The sequence below is a fragment of the Neovison vison genome, chromosome 10 (genome assembly GCF_020171115.1).
Source record: "Neovison vison isolate M4711 chromosome 10, ASM_NN_V1, whole genome shotgun sequence".
Lineage (NCBI taxonomy): Eukaryota > Metazoa > Chordata > Mammalia > Carnivora > Mustelidae > Neogale > Neogale vison.
In genome coordinates, this window is record NC_058100.1 from 2,151,848 (window position 1) to 2,165,946 (window position 14,099).

Genomic DNA, 14,099 nt, shown 5'->3' on the forward strand with positions numbered 1-14,099 from the left:
ATCTCCTACACCACCCCCCCACCCCCGCTTCATGCTGGGGGAGCTGGGATGCAAGAGGGATCAGGGCTGAAGAGACAGGGAAGCCACAGAGGACCCCCGCCCCAAGCATCCTCTGACCAGAGTGGAGTCAGGGACAAAAAGATAAGGCCCAGTCTGTCCCCTCTCTGCCAGGGGAGCCCCTGACTCCACGCTTCCTGCACCCCCCCCCCCCGCTGCTCCTGTCCCTGTGCCTGCAACGCCAGAGGACGAGGTGCCCCTGCCCTGGGCAGTCCTTCCTTCTATCTGACCAAGAGCCCCCCACGGAGCAGGCTGAGTCTGTGATAACCTCCTCCCCTTCCACCCGTGCTGCCTGCTCCACCTGGCCCAGAGTCTGAGCGCCCTGGGGCCAGAACACGAATTCACCCGTGACTTTGGAAGGAGGGTGGCTGGGGCCTGGATGGGCACCGAGGACCCTACACTGACCCCATCAGGGTAAAGGAGGCCCGACCCGTCCCGCTTCCCTCCCACTCAATTAGGAAGATCCTGATGAACACCTGGGCCTCCCTGATTGGCCCCTGCCCGGTGACCTAACCCACCCAGGAGCCAGAGGCCTGAACAGCTGTTCTTCTGGGGGCACCTCTGCCCCCCGGCCCGGCCTGCCCCCATTCCGCCTCTTCCTCCCGGCCCTCTTCCCCGTCCTCTAGGAAGCCCTCCCAGCCGTGACTTTTGGCTGTCTCTCCTGGAGCCCAGGGCCGGAGGGGGCTTAGCAAGCTGCTGTGGACACAGCGGGGTTGGCTGGGTTGGCTGGGTTGGCTGTCCAGCTCTGCTGGCCCCAGGGCCCGCCTGACCTCAGGACCCAGCTACGGGTCCTCGGGCTGGCAGCATCTGTGTCACCGAAAGCAGCCCCTGGAAGGCTCTGGCAGTTTCTGCTTCTCCCACTCAAGGCAGTGCCAGTAGGACAGAGCTGGGCAGGCTGGCCTCCTGGGGGCAGGGAGTGGGGACAGAGAGAGCACAGGGGGAGGGGGACGGCAGCTGGGCCAAGCCCAGGGGGCAGGCACAGACCCACCTTCTTTAGGGAAGGGCTGAGGCAGAGCAGCCCCAGCAAACGGGAACAGAGAAGACGGGAGCTGGGGGGCTGGGGGGCTGACACCACCTGACAGGGACCCCGAGGGCCACCTGTCCAAGCTGGGATCCAGGCCCAATACGAAGTGGGTTCTATTTACATGCAAATGAGGTGCAAACGATATGCAAAGTGTACCCTAAAGGGGGTCTCAGGCTGGACAGGCCACAGGAGAAAAAACAGGCCGGTCCTCCCCCAGTTTAACACCTCTTGGTACCTGAGCAATATTCAAACCATTCTCAGGTTTCAGAATGATGCTATCTCAGTTCCTGTGTGAGGCTGGCCTGGGGCCAGTGGGGAGAGTGCAGGGGGCTGCCGGGGCAGCCTCCTGGACCTGCAGCAGCTGTGGCCCAGATGCCCTTCCTGGGGGCGCCCTGACACGGCTTCCAGCTCCTCTCTCCTCCCTCCCCACGGCCCCCCCACCCCCCCAGGCCTGCTGCCCCAGGGCCCAGCGGCCCCCAGGAACCTGAGGGCATCTGATTCCAGAGTGGCGCCACCAGGGCAGGTCAGACGCAGCAGGGGCCCAGAGAGGCTGAGCGGGCAGCCCCCGTCACAGAGCACTGGGCTTGCACCCCTCTCCGCTCATCAGGCAGGCCCTCCATCCCTTCCTCTCCGGCTGATCCCGGCTGCAGGCGGCACCGGAGGGAAGGCAGGCGGCGCTGGAGACAGCTGTCATCCCTCCTCCCGCCCCTTCCCCGTGGCTGGGCTGCAGGGCATGAAATAAGCAGCAGGCGCTGGGGGAGGGGGTGACAATCCAATCCACCTGTCACCCCCACAGTCAGGCGGCCTCCAGCAGCCCGCTCACTAACGAGGGAGGAGGCGTGGTGAGGCAGACACGGAGGAGGGTGGTAGAGGGGACAGACACCCAGACGGGTGAGAGAAAGAGAGGCCAAGAGGCCAAGAGGGAGGCCGAGGGTGGGGTGAGGCAGAGACAGATAAGGGGGGGGGGCAGGGTGGCAACGCTCAGAGGCAGCTCAGCTGCGCCCAAAAGCTGGGCTGGGCACGGGGGCACGACCAGACAGGATGCCAGGCCTGCCCTCTGCATCCCTGCAGTCCGGCCAACAGATGAAGCAGGGAGGGCAGGTCCCACGGAGGGCGAGGGCATCTGGGCTCCTGAGGGCAGGCAGGCCCCCACGATGGGCAGAGGGCAGCCCAGGAGCCCATCAGTCCTGAGCCATCCCAGGGCTCCCAGTCCTCCAGGCCTCTCCCCTCCAAGCAGAGACATAGGGAGGCGCGCTCCGCAAGAGCGGGGTAGGCAGGTGAACCCCGACACTAACACACAGGGCCCAGGAAGAGGGTGCTGGGGTTCCCAGGTCTGGGGTACACACGGGGGGCGCCTTCCTTCACCATCTCTGAGTTCCTCCGAAGTGAGAGTGAGGGCAGCGCCCCTCGCCCCCACCCGGCCGGCCCAGTTCTCACGCCCCCACCCTGCTCCCCCCTCCCCTCTGCTGTTCCATTCCACCGCGCCCCCCCCAGCCCAGGGTCCCGCTTCATTCACCCCACAGTCCCAGTGTCTGCTTTCAAAGGCACAGGCAATCCCCAGCCCCATCCTCCTTCCCTCAAAGTGCTGGTTGGCGGCTCCCTTCCCAAACCCCTGGTTCCCACCATCTTCCCCTCCCTCGGGAACTCCCCTCCCCCAGCCCAGCAGCCTCAGGGTTGGGCAGGGGCTATTTTTAGCCTGGGCACTGAGCTAATTTTAACTCACCGACAGGGACCTGGGGGCGGGCTGGCGGGCTGGGGGGAGGGGGAGGACCAGTCCAGGCTTAGCTGGACCCAGAACAGGGTGGTCTCAGGTCCCAGGTGCCCTGGGAAGGCGAGTGGGCAAACACTGCAGCCTTGGCCGAAGGGACAGGAGCGGCCATGCCAGAATGAGCAGCCGGCGTGGCCAGCGCACCGGGCACCCGCCCCGCGGCTTCTGCTGGACACCTCTCCTGAGCCCCACCCCAGGCTTCCCTGGGGCAAATCCCTGGGATGGGGTCATCCTGTTCTCTGCCCAGGAGACGCCTCTCCAGGGAGGGTCTGACTCCGGAGCCTCCCCCCTGCCCCGCCCCAGCCTGTCCTTCCTGTAGTCTAGCTGCCATCCTTCCTGCAGCGGCCAGAGAGTGTCCAGTGCCCTACAGTGGCAGCGGCCAGTCCCCCACCCAGGCTCCAGCACTGCCCACCACAGCTCTGGCTGTCCCCGGGGGCCTCGGGGCTGGCTGCTGGGAACCACTCTTGACCCTAAACCCTCCCAACTTTCTGGAGCCACCGGGCCTGATCTCTGCAAGAATCGGGGCGGGAGGAGGTGGAATCCTAGCAGCAAAGGGGTGGCTGGGCAACAGGCAGCCCAGGGCAGCACGGGGTCTCTTGGCAGGGGCTCCGGGGGCCTGGATTCTAGCCCTTGCTTTGGCCCTAAATGACTGTGTGGCCTTCAGTAAGTCACTGCCCGCCCCCCGCCACGTTCTTTCCCACTGGTCAGTACAACGGGTGGGTGGAGGGAGAGGGTATCCGAGGGCCCTTCCAGCCAAGCCATTTGGCTACTGTGCTCCTTAGAAAGGCCCCAAAGGAAGGGAGGTCAGGGGTGGGATCCTCCACGGGGAGGTAACAGAAGACATGGCCTGGCTGGCCCACTGTCCTCCAGCCCAGGGGGCAGGACAGCGTGGGGGCCACAAGACAGGAGGAACGGGGCTGATAAAGGCACAAGGTGCTTTCTGAACCCTCATAACACGAAGCAAAGGGTTGACAGAGGCTTGTGGTCAGCAAGGGCGGTACCAGGGGGAGAGGGGGCACAGCCCGGCCCTGGCCGCAGAGACGCAGCCTCCCCAACTCCAACCACACCTGGAAAGCCTATCAGACCCAGGGCTTGGGTAGTCACTGTCCCCCCGAGGTCACGGTCATGGTCATTAGTGGGGCTGGTTCTGGAACCCAAGCCTGAGCCTTGCTTCTCGCTCTACCCAGCAACCAGAGAGCACTGACTCACTACCGCTCATTTGCATGGGGATTTGCATAGTGTCTCTGACCTTATGCCATCAGGGCTCAACTTCCCATTCCAGGAACTGGGCTGCCCCCACCCAGGACACCTGGGCCCTCGGGATGGAGCTGGGCACCGTGGCCAGAAGGCATCCCCAAACCCAAAAGAGTAGCTGTGGTACGGAGCTCTCTGTCCCACAGGCCCTGGGCTCTTGTCCCTCCCCTGAACAGGGTGGGGGTGTGACCCTGAGACAGAGGGATGGCAGCAGAGAATCCCTGAGCTTCAAGGGGGCTCCACAGCTGCCCGGTGTGGGGGGGGTTCCCAGGACAGATACCCCACCCACCCCGTAGTGCCCAGGCTGGGGCAGGAGGAGGACGGGCTGTCAGTCCTTTACTTTCGCCTCCAGCTTCATTTCTAAAATCCGCTTCCAAGCCTCCAAATGAGAGGGGACGGCCTCATGCAGGCCAGACAGACGCTAGGCTCAGGGAGGGCTTCAGAGGGCGGCCACTTTGGCCTCAGAGTCGTCTCTGCGACTCCAATTCGCTTTGTTAGAAGTCACCCAACCAAGCAGGGGCCGCTGGAAATGTCTCGGGGAGCGCGGAGGCACCAGCACGACCCTCCAGCCAGCGGGGAATGGCGGGCAGCCCGTCTGGAAGGGCTCGTGCGCCTGTCCGGTTAGAGCCCCGACCCTCGGAGCCCTGCCCTTGCCCGGTGGTCCACTCTCCCGGGAAGGCCTTCCTGCTGTCCTGCCTCCATCCCTCCCACTGCGGCCGGCCCTTCCACGCAGGTCACAGAGATGAGAGTGGTGGCCGGGGCCCCGGGCCATCTGAAGCGGTTGGGACGGTTAGTGTGTCACCTTCCACCTCCCCACCCAACTTCCCTCTGGGGTCTCAGGAGACAGAAGTGAAAGTGGCAGCTGGGGCCTTGGGGGGCGGGTCGGCCAGAGAGCCGTTGGGTGAGCAATGCCGCCAGGGCCCGGGCCCGGCTGCCGCGGCCAGCGGGTGGACCGATGATGGTTAGAGCAGGGGAGGGACTTCCCACGCAAACGAGGGCACAGGGTGACTGTGGAATGCAGGGTCCTGAGGGAAAGGGAGACAGTGGAGGACAGGACAGTGGGCAGTCTCAGAAGGACGCTCTTTTGGGGGGGGGCGGTGCCAGGACCCTCCCTTCCCGGGCACAGGGCTGGGCAGGGCCGCTCTAGCCGAGGCAGGTGGCGGGGTCCGGGCCCTGACTGCTGGACCAGCAGGCAGAGGAGATAAGACACAAGGCCCCAGGCCCAGGCCCTCACAGGGGGCAGCACCTGTCCTGACAAAAGGGAAGCTGGAGGGTCAGGCTGTAAGTGAGTGTCCCCCTACGGTCACAGACTGGCCCAAAAGAGGCCAATCCAATCAGAGAAAGCAAATCCTCCTAGAGACAGCACGACCTCAGGGAGCCACGGAGGACTTAAAGGGGCCGCTCAGGGCGGTGGCTGGGTCTCCTCCTGCGGAAGGACAGTCCTCTAAGCCCTGGCGGGGGCGGGCAGGAGGACGGCTGCGGGGGCTGGGCTGGCCGGGGCGGCCAGCCAGGCGGCTCTTACGGGATTAGCTCCCTGCTCGCAGGAAAGGAGCCAGGTGAGGCTAAGATGCCCAGCTGGAGGGAGGGGGCCCAGGCGGGTGGGGGGTACTGCCTCACAGCGACACAAACACTTGTGCCCGATGCCACTCACAGCCCCCCTTCCGAGAACGGACGGTGTGCGGACCCCTGGGCGACCCCTGCCTGTCAACCAGCTTCTCTGCCTGCGACCCGGCACCCCCATCCCAATCCCAGCAGGGGGAGTCCCGCCCACTGTCTACTCCCCATCCTTCTGCCACATTTTATGCCCAGCCCCCCCCCCCCCCCGCCACGCCTCAGGGAGCAAGTGAGGGGTCCAAGGGGTTCCTACACTCCCCTGCGGGGCCATCCCCTCACCCCCCGCCCCCTGGCTGACAGGTGGGAGGAACAAGAGGGAGCAGCTGGGCCAGGACACCTGTCCCTACCCGGTCAGTCTGGGCCCCACGGGCCTGCCCTGGGGGGTGCACAGGGGAGTCACCAAAGAAGCAAGCAGCTGTGGGGGCTGGAGGAAAGGGGCTCAAAGGTCAAGCCCCCCTTTTGGGCTTGGCCCTTCCTCCAGGGCCACCCCCAGCCACTGCCCCTCGCAGGACACAGAACACATGCACACTTTAAGGAGAGACACTCGAAATCTGAGGTCACCTGTGCCATCCCCCTGCCTCCATGTTGCTTGATCCAACCGGAGCCTGGAGCAGGAAGACTCCGGAACGGAGACAGACCCCTCCCCTCCTCCCCCAGCCCCACCCACTGTCTCCTCCGGAGGTTTGGGGATGAGCACTCCTTCTCTCCCAATCCTCAGCCCCACCAAGCGTCTGCTGGCGGGGGCAGGGCGGGAAGTCGGGAGGAGTAAGGAAGCGGCCGCCAGGGACCCTGGAAGAGAAGACTCCCTCCCGGGGAGGTGGAGGTGGAGGGAAGGCTCCGAGGCAGGGAGACAGCTGGCTGGGGAGGCAGGGGTAGGCTTGGCGTCCCCAACCCAAGCCCACATGAGACGGAGCCCCAGGCCTGGAGGCCCCCACAGGGCCCCCTCAGCTCCCACACCCCCGGTCCCTGCCAGGACACCCCCCACCTTCTGGGGGGCTGCCCAAGCCAGCAAGTCCTGGGTCAAGCTGGCGTCGGGGTCTAGAAGAAAGGAGGCACCCACTTTCCAAGCACTGGCTCTTGAGGGCCCCACATGTCCCCGACGGACCCTCCCTACTTTCCCAGGGGAAGCAGCTCTTTCTGTTACCAGTGATGAGGGCCAGAGGTGGGCTCCCTGCATGACGAGGGCTTCCCCCCCCCCCCGGGGAGTCCAAGCAATTCCTTCCGGGACAGAGTCCCAAACCTCTGGGCCTGGGCGGGCTCCTGTCAGCCAGGCCTCTCGCCTTCAGACCAGCCTGAGATCCTGCCGGCCCGTCTTCCCACGCCGGCCACTCATGAAACCTTGCTCGAGGGGTACTGGTAGGCGTCCTTCAGTCCCTTTTCTGGGGGCCTCCTGCCATGGCGTGCCGTCAGGCAAAGATACCTTCTCCGGGGGCGCCTGGGTGGCTCAGTGGGTTAAGGCCTCTGCCTTCGGCTCAGGTCATGGTCCTGGGATCGAGCCCCACATCGGGCTCTCTGCTTCGCGGGGTGCCTGTTTCCCTCCTCTCTCTGCCTGCCTCTCTGCCTACTTGTGATCTCTATCAAATAAATAAATAAATATTTAAAAAAAAAAAAAAAAAGATACCTTCCCGGGAAATCACAGCGACATCTCCCTCAGCTTCCCACCGAACCTCAGCCTCCACCCTGGGGCCGGGGGCTCCCAGGAGCGTCCAGGGGCTCATCCTTCCCTTATGTGCTGTCCTGTGCTCCTCCCAGGTTTCCCCAGGCCTCCTGCTCGCCAGGACCCTTCCCTTAACCTCAGACAAAGCCGCTAACTCCTCACTGGGGAAGAGGGACCTTCCCACTCCAGCTGGCTCCTGTGACATGGGGGCAAGAGGATGGAGCAGACGCCGCCCTCAGCAAACAACTTCCATCTCTGCCTCGGTTCCCCAGTTATAAAGAACAATTATGCCAGGAAACCGAGGAGTCTCCGGGTGTCTGCATGCCCGGCACAGAGTGTGGCACACAGGGACAGCATGACCAGCGCTCCCTTCCTCCGGTCCCCAGGGATCTCAGGAGTTTCCGTGTTAGGTCTCCAAAGGAAGAGCACATGGGATACGGCTGGCGGGGAAGGTCCCTTGATCAGAGGACAAAAACATCTCCTTTTCTATATGCTTCCCTGGTCTGCCCAGCTCCCTGGGGAGTGGCCAGAGCACCCAGCCAGAGGCACCAAGCCAAGGTCAGTGACCAGGCCTAGAGCCCAGAGCCTCCTGGGAGGGTGAGTTTAAATGAGTAAATATGGTCCCGCCTGGGTGTGGCCAGCAGCAAGCGGAGCTCCGGACAAACCCCTCCCCTCGAAGCCTTCCGCAGAGGGAGAGAGCTCCCACAGCAGGCACAGACGCCTCCCCACCCCTGCGGACTCTCGGGGTCCATGCAGAGTCAGGGAGCTCGTCCGCCAGGTCTGCATGGCGGCCAGGACCAGCCAAAACCATGGCGAGGCTCCCCGAAAGGCGAGGTGGGGACACAAGCTCAGGAAAAGGAAAAATCAGCTGCCTTGGGGACCCCCCAGGCCAGGGATCTATCCCAGTGCCCGAGGGCTCAGATGCAACCTTGACACATGGGGTGGCCGTGCTCATCAGTGAGTGGGGCGGGAGGCGGAGACTGGTGCAAACCACCAGGTCTCCCAGGTGCCCTGATGGCCTCTGGTCTGGTGCGTGCGACTCACGTCCACCTGGAAAGCTGCCTTAGCCCAGGGCATGTGGCCCACGTGGGGGTATGGGGGGGGGCAGAGGCGGTGTGAGCCAGGGCCGCGGGGAGGGGCCCTGGGGGACTGCAGGGGCAGTGATGGGAGTCAGCTAGGGCTCCTCAACTGGCAAGCCAGGCCCCAGGACTGCCCATCTGCGGTCTAACCTCAGTCCCTCCTGCTCTAGTGAGCCCTCCCTCTGCCAAGTCCTTGCAGGCCTCGGCCTCCTCACCCCTGGTCCCCCACCCATCGGCGGCCTCCAATCCCTTAATCATCTTCCCATTCACTGGCCCTCACCCCCGCGGGGTGGCAGCTGCTCAGTGGGCGTCTACACAGCCCTGGGTATGAGCTTGCACAGCTTCACACACGCCCGTGTGTATGAGTTCCCGCACCTTCACACACGCCCATGTATGAGCTTGCACACCTTCACGCACGTCTGTATGAGCTCCCGCACCTTCACACACGCCCGTGTGTATGAGCTTGCACACCTTCACTCCATGTGCCCCTAAATGCTGGGAACCTGCCAGGTGCATCTGGGCTCGGCGGCCTACACAAGGACCCCCCCCCCTCCGGCCCCGCCAGCAACCTCTGGCAGGCTCCCGGCAAGGGGGCAGGAGAGAAAATAAATACCCAGCCCCAGGCCACTGTCTGAGCCTTTCAGATAGCAGAGCCCCCAAGAGTGGCTGGGGAAGAAGGCACCTTTAGAGCTCCCTCTCTCCCAGACCGAGGGAGAGCCACCGCTGTCCCCTCCGCAAGCACCCTGCTAAGTTGTGCCCAAGTTGAACGCCAGGCCGCTTGCTGCAGTGGTGGGCGGGCAGCCCGGCACCAACCAGAAGCCGGCAAGGTGTCCAGCTTCCCACACAGAGCTCGGAGCACCTCGCACCTCCCCCTCCCACCATGAGTAAGTCACCAAACTGGGACAGAAGGACAGACGGTTGGCCGGACTCCGGCCCCATGACTGGCTCATAAAAGCCACCAGCAATGACAGTGATGCCGAGGCGATGCGTGCTCCCCCCGCCACCCCCTTCTGCCCTGTAACAAGCGGGATAATTGCCTCAAACTGGGGGGCCTCAGGGAGCCCAGAGAGTCCCAGCCTGGACCCATGGGGTGGGCAGAGCCCCCCACCACAGAGCACCATGACCCAGAACCCGACCCCTGACGACAGACCCAAGACCCATGTCCGACTCCCATACCCACTGCAGACACCAAACAAACCCAGGCCAGCTTCTCTCACCTGCCCCCCTCCCCCAGCCCTCTTCTCCAGGAAGGCCACCACCTTCTGGGTGACAAGGGCAGAGAAGCAGGCTCTGAATAGTACAACCAGGCCTCGGTCCATCCCCAACTCCTCTTGCTCCCACACAGGCAGAGAAGTAGGTGCAAAGTGTCCGACTCAGGGCCCCCCACAGGGCCAGGGCCAGCACCGAGATCTTGAACCCGGTGCCAGCCAGGGAGGGCAGTGGCCCAGGTGGCCAGGGGAGAAGGTTAGCAAGATGAGCAGAAGGCCAGGCCCCTCTGGGGGCCCAGGGGCGAGGGACGCCCACGGCAGAGACTGAGGAGGAGGAGGGTGGGGGAGGCTAGGTGGCAATCTGTGAGGGTCTAACCTAAGGCCTCCTCCTCCCTGGGCCCCAGTGGAGCTGGGGGCCTCCCCCAGCCTCCCTGCTACTGGTACTCCAGACGACCCCCCCCCACCCCCGCCAGGGACTTTACCCTCCACCTTCTTTCCTCACTGCACCTCCCAGGAAAGACCAAGGAAGATTAAAAAAAAAAAGAAAGAAAGAAAGAGGAAAAAAAAAAAAAAAAACCACCCTGCTGGAGAAAGATTATATAACAGCAGCCAGAAAGACTATCCTATCTCCGGGTCTGTGAGAAGAGCCTAGAGCCAAGCGGGGCAGAGCTGGGAAGCCCAGGGCCCTCCAGCCCAGGAGCGGCAGGCCCAGAGCAGGGGGGACAATGGGCAGGACGTCAGAGCCACCATTCCTAGTCCTCCACCACTAGGTTCCAGGCACTGGGCACAGGAGACAGAAGCCTCAGCCCAGCCTCTCACGCCCATCCCCCAGCACACGGGTCAGGATGCTCTCTCTGCCTGGGTCCTGCTGCTCCCCTTGGACCTGAGGCTCCAAGAGCAAGGACCGGGTCTTCCCTCTCATTGTCACTCCCTACTGTAGAGCCACGCCTGGAAGACTGGCGCTTAGACTAAAGCCCTGACACAGACCTGCTGTGTGATTTCAGGTACATGGCTCAACATCTCTGGTCCCTAGAGGAACACAAGTGAAAACCCTTCCTTTTCCCAGAGAAACCAGAGACCCCTCACTTACACTTGTCCACGCACACACCTACACACACACCCAGGTACACAGGCACGTACAGGTATGCTGGGGGGCAGGGAGAAACCACAAAGAGAACAGGACCACTGAGCCCCAACAGTCCAAATGCCCATCCTAGGGCAAACTAGGAAAGAGCCATACGTAGGCCCTAGTGTTCCCCAATCACCCAACATAAGACATAAACGGGTCTTCAGCCACCCTCGCTGGGATCCCACCCCACCCCCACCTCCTGCCCAACACACTGGGAAACCACAGGAAGGAAATTCATTCCCAGGCAGGCCGTGGGAGCTGGGACAGTCAGGCTAAGTCCTGGGGCGGGTGTGACCCAGCGGCCACAGGCGGGCTGGACATCTGTGAACACTGACATGTGCCTTTTCAATGCTCTCCTTGGCTCCCAAGACTTCCCTGTTGGGGGGTTGAAGACAAGTGGGAGGTGGACAGCTCCCTAACTTCAAAACACCCAATCTAGGGCTGGCCTGGGCTCCCCTCCTATCTCGAGGCCAGAGCAGCCCAAGGTCACCGGCCCAGGCGGCAAACTTCCCATAGTCCAGGCCGGCCCCTGAACTGCCTGGGAGACCCGCGGAGGGGCTGGGGGAGGACCACCCCCAAACCAAAGAAAACAGGACAATAAGGAGACCTCAAAAAGGGGACTCAGCACAGGGAAGGGGGGCAGAGGATCCACTCACTGTAGCCTCCCCCAAACCACCAACAATGCCCTGTTTAAGAGGAGGTACAGAGAGCCTCCCACTTAGAAGGACAAACCTGGGATAACCTAGTCAGTGGTTCCGAGGGTGCCCACACCCTGGAACCCTCCTGACGCCAGGACAAACCTACAGAGGCTATCCAGAGGTCGGCTTGAACCACTAAGGAGAAGGGACCCTTTCTCCCATCCCCCTGAGACCCCAATCTGGCGGCAGGGGGCTGCCACAGGGCAAGACACAAGACTCATCCTGGTCTCCTTGAAAGCCCCCCAACACTCCCTCTACCCCCACTCCCAGACCAGTTCAGCCTGCCATTGGTGGAAAGAGAGACTGGAGAACTCTTGCCCAGATGTTGAGCAGCTGCAAACTTCTGGCCAGGGTTTCTCCAACTGGGACTGCTGAAAAACCAGATCGGGGGTCTCGGAGTGGGGGTGGGAGGTCCCAAGAAAGGGTCGAGCGCGCCCACCTCCGTGGTGACTCGGCGTCCCAAGTCCACAGGCATCCGGCAACCCCGGGCCGGGACAAACACACACACTCACACACCCCGACCCACCACCCCGGTGTCATCTGAACAACGTCCCCCCTCCCTCCCCCGCTTCCCAAACAGCTGCGGCTCCCCCCGCCCCCACCCTCCCGCCGCCCTCCCAGGCCCCCTTCTGCACCATTTCGGGCCAAGGAGGAGTGAACAGGCGGCGCGAGCAGGGAGAGGGAGGGAGGGCCGGCTGTTAAAATGTCAGTCGCTCCCGGCTGTCACCGGAGACCCCCTCTGAGGATGGCGCCCCTGCCCAGACCACTCACTGGCCGTCGTAACCCCCGACTCCCACAGACGGGCGCGCCCCCAAGCGCAGGTCCCCACCCCGACCCCGGCACGCAGGGGAGTCAGAGCCCCCTGCACTTGTCCCCCGGCCGAGTCCCTACACAAACAAGCAGCCCCCCACGTAGTCTCCCACCGCCGCCGCACGGAAACAGCCCGCTCCGCGAGTTCCTCCCACCCGGGGGCCACCCCAGCCCACCCCTCAGGGGGACGGTCCAGACCACCCTCCACCCCAACCCCGGGACGGGGTGGGGGAGGGGGGCTCTTAAAGCGGCAGGCGCATTATTTTTCCCTACTCACCGGCCCCGCTGGGGGAAAGGGGTGTCACGGCTGGGAGGGGTGGCCCTCGCCCCCGGTCCGGGGGATCTTCAACGCCGAGCAGCCGCAGCTCCGGGCGGGGGGGAATAACAAATGAGGCCGGCGTCCGCGCGGGCCCTGGGCGGCGCCGGGGGGCCTGGGCCCCCGCCGTGGGCGCGGGGGCGGGCAGGCGCGCGGCGGGAAGGGGGGACCGGGGCCGAGCGCCCGAGCCGCCTCGGCGTTGTTGATATTTTGCTTCCTTCCTCCTTTCGGGCTCCAAAGGTAACTCCTCCAGCCCCCGGGAGTCGAGGCCGACGTAGGCACAGCTCAGCCTAGCTTGAGGGGTGGGGCCCGGGGGCTGATGGACAGGCAGGGGGGCCAATGGGAAAAGCCCGCGCCGGCGGGGCGGGGCCTGAGGGGCGGGCCTGGCTGCGGCCCCGCCTCGCGCCTCCCGCGGCCGGCCGGGCGGGCCGGGCGCCCCACCCACCGCCCTCCAGGCTAGGCTGCGGCGCCGGGAGCGGCGGATCCCTCCGCGGGCCGGGAGGGGAGGGGAAGGGAGGGGGGCCGGGCCGGCGGCGCGGGGAGGCGAGGCCAGCGGCCCGCGGAGGGACGGCCCGCGCGAGGTGCCCCTCGGCGCTGCTGCCCCCGTGCGCTCGCCGCGGTCCTCCCCGGGGGCTGGGCGGCCGCGGCGCACTGGCGCACGCGAGCGCGCCCCCTCGACCCCCGAGCCCCGGGAGAGTTGGCGGTGGCAGTCTAAGTAGGCAGATTCAGGGCAGACGCTACATGGCGACCAGGCGCCGTCTCCCCCTCTTAGGGCGCGCCGAAGCCCGCTGGAGAGCAGCGCGTTCCCGGCCGCGGGTTACCTGGGGAGCTCGCTCGCTCCTCTACCTGTGCCGGCCCTCCCCTCCCGGGCCGGCTCGGCAGACGCCCAGCAATTTAAAGCGACAGCTCATAGTTCTGGGGTGACCTAATCCCCAGTGCCTGCGGCCCCAAAGCACTTACAGCCGAGGGGGGCAATTTAAAGGGGCGGGACCTTAATTTCCCCCAGCACAGGAAACGCCCAACAGCATCTTATTAAAGAAGCCGTAGTAGCTCTTAAAAAAAAAATTTTTTTTTTTTAATTAAAAAATTCCTAGTTGCCCTGGGGCGTGGTGAATCTGGACGTGCCCTACCACTGGCGTGCCGGGCCATGCCTACCCACCGGCCCCTCGGACTTCTTCTCCAGCAGCCCTGTTACCTCCAAATCCTGCTGCCGTCGACCGGGTGCTTGAGGAAATGATGGAATACGGCTTCGATCTCTAAGAACCTTGCAGAACAGAAGGGTACTCAGTTCTCCACACACCCTGATTGCTATCTGGCTGGGTCTGATTGACTGAACAAAGACTAGATTCTAGGTTAAGTGCTGGGTTAAGTTCTGCGTGAAGACACTAATAAGCACAGGCAAGCAGCAAGTCATGGTGATTAAAAGCATCAACATCGGAGTAGCCAAGCCTTCTTGGTTCAAGTCCCCATTCCACCAAATATTAC

The 14,099-nt window shown here is 64.1% G+C and overlaps 1 protein-coding gene across 4 annotated transcripts in view; it reads right to left on the bottom strand.

Moving 5' to 3' along the window:
- The window catches only part of MEF2D (myocyte enhancer factor 2D), a 28,165-nt gene extending 15,196 nt beyond the window's left edge, over positions 1-12,969 (bottom strand). The window contains exon 1 of one of the 4 annotated variants that reach the window (XM_044266583.1): positions 12,576-12,969. The gene's annotated coding sequence lies outside the window, so the exon portion shown is untranslated. Of the gene's footprint in view, positions 1-10,143; positions 10,813-11,927; positions 11,946-12,575 lie in introns of those variants that run through there. The other 3 variants (XM_044266588.1, XM_044266587.1, XM_044266585.1) reach the window with 3 other exon arrangements.
- Positions 12,970-14,099: the final 1,130 nt, after the last annotated feature.